The following is a 13,143-nucleotide window of genomic DNA, read 5'->3' as shown; positions in this document are numbered from 1 at the left end:
TCAAGTGAAACATTTGAATGTATATCTTCCACTTTTAAATCTTTCAAGAGCATTTTTTTCATATAGCATTTTTTCCATGTATAATATTTGAAGAAAAAAAAAGCAGTTGCTTAAAAAATAATCCCATAAGTTCCACAGAAAATGAAATTAATAATGAAACAAAAGTATTGGCACTGTACATGGAATAGAAAACACATAATACATTTCTTGAATATAAGTTAGCAGTGCTAGTTGATGACACTGGTAAGTACTTACTAGAAAATACTGTACATTCTCCCAATAATTCATGTTATAAACTCTATTTCAAATGCCACCTTGCCTCACATGCTTTGTTTCATCATTAGGAGAATGTATAAGCTGTTATACAAGTAGATAAAATTGCTTTTATTGAGATGCATATGGACCATTTTCCACTCCAAATTGATTTGCTTTTTGGCCACGTAGTTTAACATTGAAGAATAACAGTAAGGTATACTTCTTTTAGATTGTACATTCCAGAAGATCACAGCAGGAACTTATGATGATTTTTATAGTTCTAAAAATAGACAAAAGAATAAAATTATGCAGTTATCTAATTTACAGAACAACCCATTATTTTGCAGAATGGTCTCATTCTGAGAGTAAGCCCTTCATTGGGATTCCAGTATAATGACATCCTTACCAATCATTTCCACAATTCTAGTCGTACCAGTCTTTAATAGCATTCTGATTGTAATAAAATAAATCAGTGCAACTGTCTGGTGAACCTAAGCTTCTTTGGAATTGAACTGAATTATCATATATAAAATTAGGTAATATGAGTTCTTATTTACTAAATTGATTATTCAACTGGATCTTAAGTACAGGTTTATGCTATGAGATCTTAAAATGAGATATTTTTATTTCCAGTATCTGTTTTTTCTTGTACAGAATCTAAGATGGATCTGTCCTATCATCAAATATTACTCTACAGTAACAACTGGTATTCATTTGAATTATAGTCACTAGCTTAATAAAAGCAACAGAAGACATGATTAATAATCAGTATTGAACTAAAATATAATTAATTTGCAGCTCAGCCCTTCACCTGAATTCCATGACTTTTCTCCTTAGCTAGGAATCATTCAATTCCCACTTCAAAGAACCACAGTGAAGGGGAAGTCCTTGATATTTGTAATAATAACTGAGATCTGAGCAGATTTCCTTTGGAGGATGTACCTATCACCTCTGCAAAGATCAGATTCAATTAATATCTTCTTATTTGTGTCTGTAGAAGCATGCAAGTCAATTTTAGATATAAAATGAGGTTAAAGGTCAGCCACTCATAAAATATATCTGTTTAAACTAGAATTGCTCTTGTCCAAATGCTCATTGCTTTGCAGAATGTGTTCTTACTGTTTGTTTTTCACAGTTGGTTAAATCTTGACCTACATTGTAACACGGCATTCCTTCACAGTAGGGTGCTCACACCTGCTGAATAAAATACAAATGGAGATGAAAACTCATGGTGAAATAAATGAATGTGTATTTATTTATGAAAATTCTTAGATACGTGAGAAAAAATACTCTTCATGTGTGTTAAAGCACTTTCTTTCAATTTATATTATTTTTTAACCAAAGAAGGCCATCTTTCTCCCTAGGTATATATGAGTTAAAGAGATTTTAAAGAAATATTTGTTTAATATTTGTTTAACAAAAGTTTGCCTCAGCACTGGGTTCAGGTATGCCTATTAACTTCATATTCTTGTAAAGATTCAGAGAATGTGGAATGGGAATGTTAGAAAAATGGACAGTTGATACATAGAATATATTAGGAAATCAAGGGAAATTAACAATGGAGTGAATTTCTCAAAAACAAAATTCCCAATTTGTCCTTGAACAAATTTGATTTTAGGAGAATTGGGGAAACTGGGAAGTCCTACATGACAAGAAAATAAAGAGAAATTAAGGAATAAAATTACATGGGAAGAAAATAGTAATTCATAAAGTATTTTAAAATGCGAAGACAGTAAATTATTAGAGTGCCAAATAAACTCTAGTAGGGCAGCTAATAATTTTGTACATTAATATTGTACATTCTCATACAAAGTTGATAACAATGATTTTGTTAATCAAATGAAAAGTTTTAAATGCCAGATTTTGAGACTGAAATGAATTTTCTCATTTTCATACATAGATTTCAAGGGAAGGATATTTTAATATTAGATCTTGTGAAAACCAATTAAGAAGAATTTTACTATATGACTAATTAATGATTATAGTGACATTTTAAAGTATGAAGTGCCATATAAACATGAAGAAACAGTGCCATTGTTACATGCAAAAAATAAATTATAACCAACTTTCTAGTTTATTGTATGCACATTTATAAAGTTAGTAATAAAATATAATATGAAATGAGGGATAATATAAATCACAAAAAATAAACTAAAAAATATAAACGACAGTAATTTGAGTTTTGGAGTAGCAAATATGAGTAGTAATTCCTGAATACACAAAGTTTCATATAAGTTATCATAGCTTTAACATAAAATCTAATCTTCATGGTGAAACCAGGTTCTCTGTATATACACAGATAGATCTGATATAGTTTTCTTCAACTAGATTGTAAATCACAATCAGATTTGGCTAGGCAAGTATTCCCATACTGAACATTGGGCTTCTGAATATCTTATACATATGGATATTTAATTATGCAATATTATACTTCTGTTTCCATTACTCATAATAAGCACATTGTAAACATGTTCAGTATTGACTAAAACCATCATTCCTGAAGCTAGTATTACTGAATAGTGACCACTATGGAGGAGCTATATGATTTAAAGCCTCGCTGAACACAGGGAACATTTTTGGCAATCTCAGATCTTACCCTAAACCTCTTTTATCTATTTTAAATCTCTCATAGCATAAAAAATTTTGTCTAGGAAATGGTATCATATTTATGAAAATAATAATAATACTTAATTATGTTAAGCCCTTTACTCATTATCTCAGTTTATCCTCACAACTCAGTTAGAAGGGAAATACTACTATTAACACACTCATAACACATGAAACTAAATTTAAGATGAATGAAGAGTAAATGGCAGAGCAAGGATTTATTTTCATCATTATCATTATTATTACTGAAGAATAAAATTCATGTAGACATGTACACATACCATAAATTTATAGTATATTTCAGGAATTTATAAGAATTCATTGGTGAAACCATTGGAATTTTGTATGTAAAAAAGTTTTTAATTATGAATTTCATTTTTTATACATGTAAGATTATATTTATTTTCTATTTATCCCTTCATTATTAGCTTTAGTAAATTGTATTATAAAGACATTTTAAAATTTCATCAGTTATAAAGTTTATTGGTTTACATTTGTGTATGGCATCCACTTTTAAAAAAATTTGTTGTATTGAAGTGTAGTTGATTTACAATGTTGTGTTAATTTATGCTCTACAGAAAAGTGATTCAGTTATACATATATATGCATTATTTTTCATATTCTTTTCATTGTAGTTTATCACAGGATATTGAATATAGTTCCTTGTGTTATACAGTAGAACCTTGTTGTTTATCTATTCTATATATAATATTTTGCATCTGCTAATCCCAAACTCCCTATCCACCCCTCCCCCACTTCCATCCCCCTTGGCCACCACAAGTCTGTTCTCTATGTCTGTGAGTCTGTTTCTGTTTCATAGATAAGTTCATCTGTGTCATATTTCAGATTCAACATGTAAGTGATATCATATAGTATTTGTCTTTTTCTGACTTACTTCACTTAGTATGGTAATCTCTAGGTCCATCCATGTTGCTGCAAATGGCATTATTTCACTCTTTTTATGGCTGAGTAGTATTCTACTGTATATATGTGCCACATCTTCTTTATCCATTCATCTGTAAATGGACATTTAGGTTGTTTCTGTGTCTTGGCTAATGTGAATAGTGAACATAGGGGTGCATGCATCTTTTTGAATTATAGTTTTGTCTGGATATATGCCCAAGAGTGGGATTGCTGGATCACATGGCATCTCTATTTTTAGTTTTTTGAGGAACCTCCATACTGTTTCCCATAGTGGCTGCAGCAATTTACATTCTCACCAACAATGTAGGAGTGTTCCCTTTTTTTTACACCCTCTCCAGGATTTTTTATTTGTAGATTTTTAAAATGATGTCCATTCTGACCATTGTGAGGTGGTACCTTACTTTAATTTTGATTTGCATTTCTCTAATAATTAGTGCTGTTGAGCATCTTTTCATGTGCTGTTGGCCATCTGTATGTCTTCTTTGGAGAAATGTCTATTTAGGTCTTCTGCTCATTTTTTATTGAGTTGTTTGTTGTTGAGTTGTATGAGCTTTTTGTATATTTTGGAAATTAAGCCCTTGTCAGTCACATCATTTGCAAATATTTTCTCCCAGTCTGTAAGTGCCTTTTTGTTTTATTTATGGTTTCCTTTGCTGTACAAAAGCTTGTAAGTTTGATTAGGTCCCATTTGTTAATTTTTGCTTTTATTTCTATTGGCATCCACTTTTTATTGAACCCATAAGGATGTCCTTTTTTCATTTAATAGCATTTATTTGTGTTTTCTTTCCCTCTCTGTCTTCTAATTTTCTTGATTAAATTGCTAATGATTTTTCAATGTTACTGATTGTTACAAAAAGCAACTTTTTTCATTTATTGATTGTCTCTACTGTCTATTTCATCTATTTCTGTTCTTTATTATTTCTTTTTAAGAATGACTTACTGTTTTGTTTTGTTTAGTCATTTGTTTTCTTATGTATTTGTTTTTTAGTTTCTTCAGTTAGAAGGTGAAATCATTTGTTCAAATTCCAAACAAGTGCTGTTACTCTGTTTTTACTTTTTAAAAAAATTTTGATAAAAAACATGTAACATGACATCTACCTTTTTAATGAAGTTTTAAGTGTACAGTACAGTATTGTTAGCTATAAGCATGATGTTGAAAGGAGATCTCTAGAAAATTTTCATCTTTCACAGTGGAAACTCTAGACTCAATGTAAAGCAACTGCTAGGGCAATCAGCAGTGACCAAGTTTATTGGGATCAGATGATATGCAGGACTAACCATTTAAAACTTTCAAAAAAGATGGTTCACTAAGAAGCTGTGTGCCTGCACAGAGTGGAAAGGAGGATTATTAATGGTACAATTTGTCATAATGTATATAAAATATTTAATAAAATTAACATGTTTTATAAATGATTCCTTGTTCAAGACACTATTATTTTGGATTTTTTTCCATTTTGTGCCACTAAACACAATACCTATCTGATACCAAGAGTAAGCGTATTTTCTAAGCATATTTTGGGCCAGGCAGAAATAATAATTTAAGTGTTCTCTTCATTAATTACATAGCATATGGCATACTAATCATTCACAAGGTTAACACAAAAGAATATGCTAGTTTTAAAAAGTTATAATTCTTTATAATTCTTGATCAATCCAAGAACAATCTCATATTTACAAGTTTTCACAAAATGTAACAAGTTTTCACATCAGTGTGTATGCATTGATTTCAAATTCCATCATGATCATTTTATTCTAAACATCTGCTCCATATTCTGGCAACTGATGATGCAAACACAATCCAAGAATTATTTTGCTGATTTTAGTGTTGAATGGATATACACATAGAAAAATGTAAGTTGAAGAACAATAGAAATATTGTCATTCCTTTTAGGAGCAAATTCTTCTTAGGAACATGGGTGAGATTTTGATTGTTTGGTATTTTTTAGGCTTTTACTCCATGTTAGCTGCCTAAATGAGATAGATACATATACACAGAGGAATAATGGACAATAGAAAACAATGTGTTTTGTCATTAGCTTTACTCTAAGTGTTTCCAGCACCAAAGCATATCTAAAGAAAAAGCCTATGGCCTATGCTCAAGGATTAAATAGGGCCTCCTACCATTCTATTATTCATTTAATATCAATTCTAGGAAAATCAAACTCCTCCTGAGGAAAGTCAGCTTTAAACTAAAGTCCCTGACTACTTTAGAATTTGAAGAGGAGATCGTGCATAAAAGCATAACAATTTTACATACAACAATCCCGACCATTGTTAATTATGGATCAGTATTTGCAATATGACATGATTGGTATTTTCTTCTCCTTTTGGTGGAAAAGAGAGGGGATGAGTTACCTCAGAAAGCAGCAAAGAGGCAAAAGCATTGTTGATGTGTGGAGAAAGGAATGAGAGCCTCTCTGCCTCTTCTCCCAATTTTAATTTTTTCCTTAAACTATTTGGCTTAATGATTAAATCTATGGTCAGTCATGGATAGAGTTTACCATTCAGGGGACAATATCAGTTAACCATCAAGGAAAAATTATTATAGTCATATATGATTCTTTATTTTGTAAACACCATTGTTTCTTTGTAGACACTTGGGACCAGGGTACATGACACATTAGCTGCTGTCCAGATCCCTTTGAACAAGACATTAATTTACTTCAAGGTCAAAGATCCAGTCTGATTCTATTTCCTAAATTGTATTCTATTCCATTACTCACACATCATTATACAATTTCATAAAATTCATATGGGTGATAGCTTAATGCAATGAAAAAATATGCCCTATATGTGAACAATATGAGTGACTTCCTATTGTTAAATTTGCCTAAAGAATTTTGATTTCTAAAATAAACAAATCACCTCAGTCAGAAAACATATAGCATAATAAATTAATGTTCATATATCTGAAGTCCCAATGTGATTTCAATCATTATCATTAATGATCTGAGTCCCTTATGTGTTAGATGTAGCCTAATCTGTCACCCACTTTTATGACCACCTTAGTAATCTCAAAATTTAAATAAATTTAATTATAATCTCTCATGAGGCTCATTTTCAAACCCTCCCAAAAGTCAGTCTATTATGGTAATGTCCCCTACCATACCACATAATTTAGGACACAGTGTCACTGTACCAGTTGTAGCATTTCCTAAGCAACTAGAATGTTTTCATATTGTAAGTGTCTACCATGAAGCATAGTAGACATTTACTGCTGTTGTAAATGGTAAGATAATACAAAAGGGAAAAGAAATCTTAGTTTTAGATTGTCCCATGCTCAATTCAATCTATGTTAGAGTAAAAGGAGGAACCAACCAGCAATGAAGAATGATATCTAGAGCTTAACTGAACTCAGCTGCCTATATTAAGATGTAGCACCTCCGTATGAGAAAAAAATCAAAGACAGGAAATAAGAAGGTAACCTATCTTAACTAAAATGATGGACTTTCTTATTATGTAAACATGAATGGAGAAAGCAAAAACATGAGAGATGACTTTTATCGCACAGTGATACTCCCCACAAATAACTGTGGTTGAATTAATGTCTCCTACTTCGAACAAATGGATTAACATTCTCTTTAAATTAGAAAACATGGAAGGAGTAGTGAAGCCAGCAGAAGGCAGGAAATATTCACAGATAAGGTATTTTAGAAGTCTGGGAAATTTCTCACTTGCACTTACCTTAACTATTCCTTTATCTAAAGCATAAGCTGAAAAGGTAGAGATAATTTTCACAATTCTGTACAAGCTAAAAAAAGAAAGAAAGGAAGAAAAGAAGAAAGGAGGGAAGGAGGGAGAGAGGAAGGAAGGAAAAAAGATAAAACTGTAACTATATATTAATAAGGGCCAAATAGAGTTGTGTAAAAGCAGAAGTATTAATACTTGAAGAATTTGCCTTACAGGAGGAAATTTGCATAAATGGAAAAAAGAAAACAGATTGCACACCTATTGCACACCAGTAGACATAATACATTTATTGAAAGAGAAAGTAAGAGTTGAATTGTTATTATCGTTTGCCTTTCTATGATTGCAGAAAATCACCAGGAATTTTAGTCATTCATTTCTCCTTGTTTTCATACACTTTAAGACCCAATTCTTTATCTGCTTGCTAAGGGGAAAATAGCAAAAGGATCATATAGCAAAAGCTTCTATGTGATACCTACTTAAGCTTTACACTTGGGGGATAATTTTCCACCTAATTATTTTTAGTGAAGAACTTTTTCAGAATTGAAAGGCAAATTGTACATATATGTAGTGGGTTTGATTTTCTCATTTAGAATATAGTCATTTTAATAGCAGACATAATTAAGCTAAAACATTCAGAGGTTTAAGAATAGATCCCACTCATGGATATTTGTTAGATGAATCCTTTAATTTTATGTTTTAAGACATAAAATTTGAACCATAAAAGTTATCTGAAGATATATTTGGAGACATATTCAAACCATGATTTTTTTTGGTCCCATTAAATTTTTTTTTTCTGTACTTTTTCTAGAGATACTCTTCACATTTGTTTATTCTTGTGGCACAGTGATTTCAGGTAGGTATAGTCAATAGTAGATCTGGCAAAATTGCTCCCATTACTTTCAGATCTCTATTTGTTTTAGAATATTGAATCTAGCCTGGCACTGTCAGCTAGATAGAGTGATTGTTTTTTTACACTTAATAAGAACTGATTCTATGATTCTGATATAATACCTCATACCATATAACATTTAAATTTGGTACGTAGGCACTTTTCCCTGTGTTAATATAGCAATGTTAACTGTATAGGTATACTGTATCTGTTTGCTATCCATCCATCTAAAATATAGCACAAATTAGGAGCATATAAAATTTTAAATAAACAAGTATAACAAATTAGAAATTATTTGATTAGAAAACTGAATTTATATGTTACACTTTAATGATAATCAGAAACTATGGTGGGCAATTTATGTACATTAGCCCATTTAAACTTCTACAAATTCCCTTAGCAAATTAAAAATGTTTCATAGAGTTTAAAAAAGCTATTCAAGGTAACTAAGTTATAGTTTAAAGAAACTGAGATTGAATGTTTACTCTAACATACTATCCAATTAAATTAAATAAAGCAAATACTTTTGCGGGGTGGGGGTCAGGTTATGGGGACATAGATCCAGTCATTAAAAAAATTCTAGTTCATAAAATTCCTCAATGTTTTCTCCAAACTGCTGCCATTTTTGTATATCTTATCCTGTAACCCCTCTTTCAATATTGTTAAAAGATACAGAGAAGTTAATTGTTATTTCTGTCACTTTACTCCTGTATTCTAATTTGATTTTTTTTTCTGGCTACATTCAGTGTGGTGTTTTTATCTTCAATTTCCATCAGTTTTTCAGCATCACCAAAGTTTGACTATGATGTGTCTAGCTGTACTTTTTCCTGTGTTTATTATATTTTTATTTCTGGATAAAGATTATAATCTAGGGCTTCCCTGGTGGCGCAGTGGTTGAGAATCTGCCTGCCAATGCAGGGGACACGGGTTCAAGCCCTGGTCTGGGAAGATCCCACATGCCACAGAGCAACTGGGCCCGTGAGCCATAATTACTGAGCCTGCGCGTCTGGAGCCTGTGCTCCGCAACAAGAGAGGCTGCGATAGTGAGAGGCCCGCGCACCGCGATGAAGAGTGGCCCCCACTTGCCACAACTAGAGAAAGCCCTCGCACAGAAACGAAAAAACCCAACACAGCCATAAATAAATAAAAAATTAAAAAAAAAAAAAAAAAAAAAAAAAAAGATTATAATCTATTGTACAAATTTAATTTTTATTATAGAGCTATGAGTAGCTAGCAATATTTTAAAAATTACAACTCTCTTGCTTTAAGTGGCTAATATTAAAACTAATGAAATAAATAACATCCCATATTGTAAGCAATAAATGCATATTTGTTCTTAATATTTGATATGAAAAAAATGCACTAAATATCCCTTTCTGGTTGTACTTCTCTTTATGAAGAGAATGTGGTATATTCCTGCCTGGTGGCATGTGCCTTAACCAGGAAAATATAGAGGTGGTTAGCAGTGTTAAAAGATTTCTAGGATACAAAGAGAAAGGATTGTTCTAAGAGTAGCCAGGTCACTCTAAAGTAACTTCAGAGTAGGTGAAGCTTCTGGATTGGTTCCCTTTGAATAGTTTTCCTTTTGATAATCTGGTGGTTATAGGAGAGACCAATTTTAAAACTTCTTCTCAAACATTAGGCCTTTACTTTAAAATTTGACAAAGGATAAGGACAGACAATTCACAAAGCAGAAAATAAAAATAGTAACCAACTTCTGAAGAATGCCCAATTTTATCATTTCACTAGTTTTAAAAATGATCTTTTTGGATATTATGTTTCAATATCAATATATAATTAAAGACTAACATTGGTTACATCTTGATAGTAGGAATACAGAGATTTTATATTTTCTTTTTCCCGGGTTTTTCTGAATTTTATATTTTAAAAATTGTGTTACTTTTATAATTAAAATATACATATCATCTACCTCTATTGAATCTACTTTAATGGAAACCATGGGAACAGTGCATTTAAAATGCTTATTTTTTAACCCTATACATTACAGCCATAGACTCAGATATAAAATATCACATATGAGTGATTAAGGCATTACAATAAGGCAAGAAAGAAAATTAAAAGTCATTAAAGTTTAGAAAGGAGGAAATAAAATTGCCCTAATTTACAGATGATACAACTTTCAGCATAGAAAATCCCAAAGAACCTATAAGCAAACTCTTAGATAATAATAAATGTGTTCAGAGAGGTTGCAGAATACAAGATCAACACACAATTAGTCATATTTTTAGGTCACAACATTTCTATCACAATGGGTATAATACAAAAAAATAGTGACAACCCTAAATGATGATGAGGATGCAAAAAACTGGATAACTCATACATTGCTGGTGAAATGTTAAATGTATAGCCACTTTGGAAATAGTTTGGCAGTTTCTTTTTGTTTTCTTATAAATTACCGTATGCCAATTACTATAGGACCTAGCAGTTATGCCCCTGGGCATTTTTATCTCAGAGAAAAGAAAGAAACATATTTATTCAAAAACGTAAGCATTAAAGATCATAGCCTGTGCATTAATGGTCATAAATGCATTAAAAACTTTTTTTAGTTAAAAACAGTAGATGCCCTTCAACTGGTGAATGGCTTATCAAACCATAATATATTGATTCCATGGAATACAATTCAATAATAAAAAAGAAAGGGCTATTGATAACATAACAACTTTGATGAAACTCCTGCAAATTTTGCTGAGTGAAATAAACTAAGCTAATCCAGAAAGGTTGCATACTGTAAGATTCTATTTATACAACATTTTAAAATGAAAAAATATTAAATGGAGAACAGATTAGCGGTTGCCAGGCGTTAGGTATGGAGCAGGAAGTAGGGGGTGGGATGGAAATATTCTATATCTTGACTGTGGCAGTGGATATAAAAACGTTTACACTTGATACAATTGTTTTGAACTAAATACACATGCGCACACCACACACACACACACACATACATACACACACAACTTGGAGTACAATTAAACATGGGAATTTTGAATAAGGTCAGTGGATGGCAGCAATGTCAATATCCTGATTTTGCAAGATGTTATCATCGAAGGAAACTGTACACAAAATCTCTTATGTTTTAACAATCATATGTGAATCTATAAATTAGCTCAATAAAAATTCAATCAAAAAATTTTAAAGATTAAGTGTATCCTATCATCACAAAGAAACAAGGACATTTCACATCTATTCCTCCAAATTCAGAACAATATCTCATATAAGTTAACCTTAAATTATCTAGTTAGTTTTTATTCAGGTGCATATTGAAATTTATGCAGTTGAGGGTTTTCTAATCATTTTACTTTATATTTAGCCAATGGACTGTATGTTTTCATTTAAGTAATTATAATGAAAAATTATATAAACACTCACATATTAAAGATACTCAGTAATTTTTTTTAACTTGTTAAATAAGATTATACACAGAAAGTCTACTTTAATCTTATTGGCTATTTTTAATATTCTATAAAAATATGGCAATTTTAAATATATATTTTTGTAAGTAGCTATTCGTAATATGGTGAACCTTATGGGTAAAATATAAATGAACAGTGGAATTTCCTGCAGGGTGTGTGTGGAGGGGATGGGAACCTTTGCTTTGTTGGCTTCATGCAGTTCCAAATCTGCGATCTGTTTCAAATCAGTGTTGCAACCTATTAAAATGATGAAGAATTTACATTTTACTTGTGTTTTGCATTGAAAGGAAAATGACTAAAGCTCCTCTATTTTGTAAGCATCATTTAATTTTGATTCTATAAATGTACAAAAATCCATAGGACAAGACCAGTAACATGTATTTTGTTCATCCACCCACCCATAATCATTTTGTCAATCAGAATTTTCCCATAGACATCTGAAATTAATTGCAGGGAAGAGCACTTACCAATGATAATTTCCTTTTGGACAGCCTCAGAAAATCTGTTGCCCAAAGAGATGACTATTGGAGAAACATCTGAAAATATGACCGCATTTCAGGCTGTTTTTTTGGGTCCGAAAGAACCATGACCTTGCAGCTTGTGACAAGTGACCTGTGAACACTGGGATTGAAGTTTAACCACTATTTTGATGTTCTGCCTATTACGTGTGTCATTTAAAACAAATACTGTTACTCTTTTTGTGCTTATTCAACACACTACATTTATAAGCCAAAACTGTCCCAGATATGTACCGCACAAAAATGCCCCAGATATGTACAGCACAATTGAATAAAATGTAGTTTTTACTAAGATGATAAAACACTATAAATATATATGATTTTTTAAAACCCCAGATGTTCATAGCATTTATAAAACAACCATAAAATAGTTTAAACATGCTGCACAAAGAGTGGGAAAAAAATCACTACAAGTTCTATAATGACACCTTTTAAGGAATATTAGGAGCAGATTTCTTTAAATCAAAAGCACTCAAAGACTCAATACACAGTAACTGAAGACCATGGAACCAAGAAACTAAAACAACAAAGAATAGAGAGACAGAGTTTTATTTCTTTTTATCTGTCTTCTGGTTCAAGAAAGGGGATAGGAAAGAAATTTCAATTTGGTTGCTTCTTTTTAGACCTTGCCTTTTGGAAAATGTATAGATCCCATTAGTTAAGTCTTTTTCAATATGGAAAAAAATATGTTCTTCCAACAGTTATAAATGAGGACACGTGAATTTCCATTGTCATTGATTGTCTTGGTCAACTGACTGGTTTGTTGGCTGTGATAATTTACGACCCGTAACTATTTTCAAAGACAAAAGGAAAATATTGCAAATAAATA

General features: G+C 31.3%; 1 long non-coding RNA gene across 2 annotated transcripts; it reads right to left on the bottom strand.

The window, feature by feature from the left end:
- Positions 1-363: 363 nt before the first annotated feature.
- On the bottom strand, positions 364-12,377 carry LOC118880147. 2 transcript variants are annotated; one of them, XR_005016225.1, is made up of 3 exons: positions 12,264-12,377; positions 1,375-1,452; positions 364-535 (listed from the first exon to the last, which is right to left on the bottom strand). It is a non-coding gene; the product is annotated as an uncharacterized LOC118880147 (long non-coding RNA). The 2 variants fall into 2 exon arrangements; XR_005016226.1 differs by having other exon boundaries at positions 1,375-1,449.
- Positions 12,378-13,143: the final 766 nt, after the last annotated feature.

The sequence above is a fragment of the Balaenoptera musculus genome, chromosome 14 (assembly GCF_009873245.2).
Source record: "Balaenoptera musculus isolate JJ_BM4_2016_0621 chromosome 14, mBalMus1.pri.v3, whole genome shotgun sequence".
NCBI lineage: Eukaryota > Metazoa > Chordata > Mammalia > Artiodactyla > Balaenopteridae > Balaenoptera > Balaenoptera musculus.
Note: the sequence above shows the minus strand (reverse complement) of the source record. Positions and strands in the feature narration are given on the sequence as shown.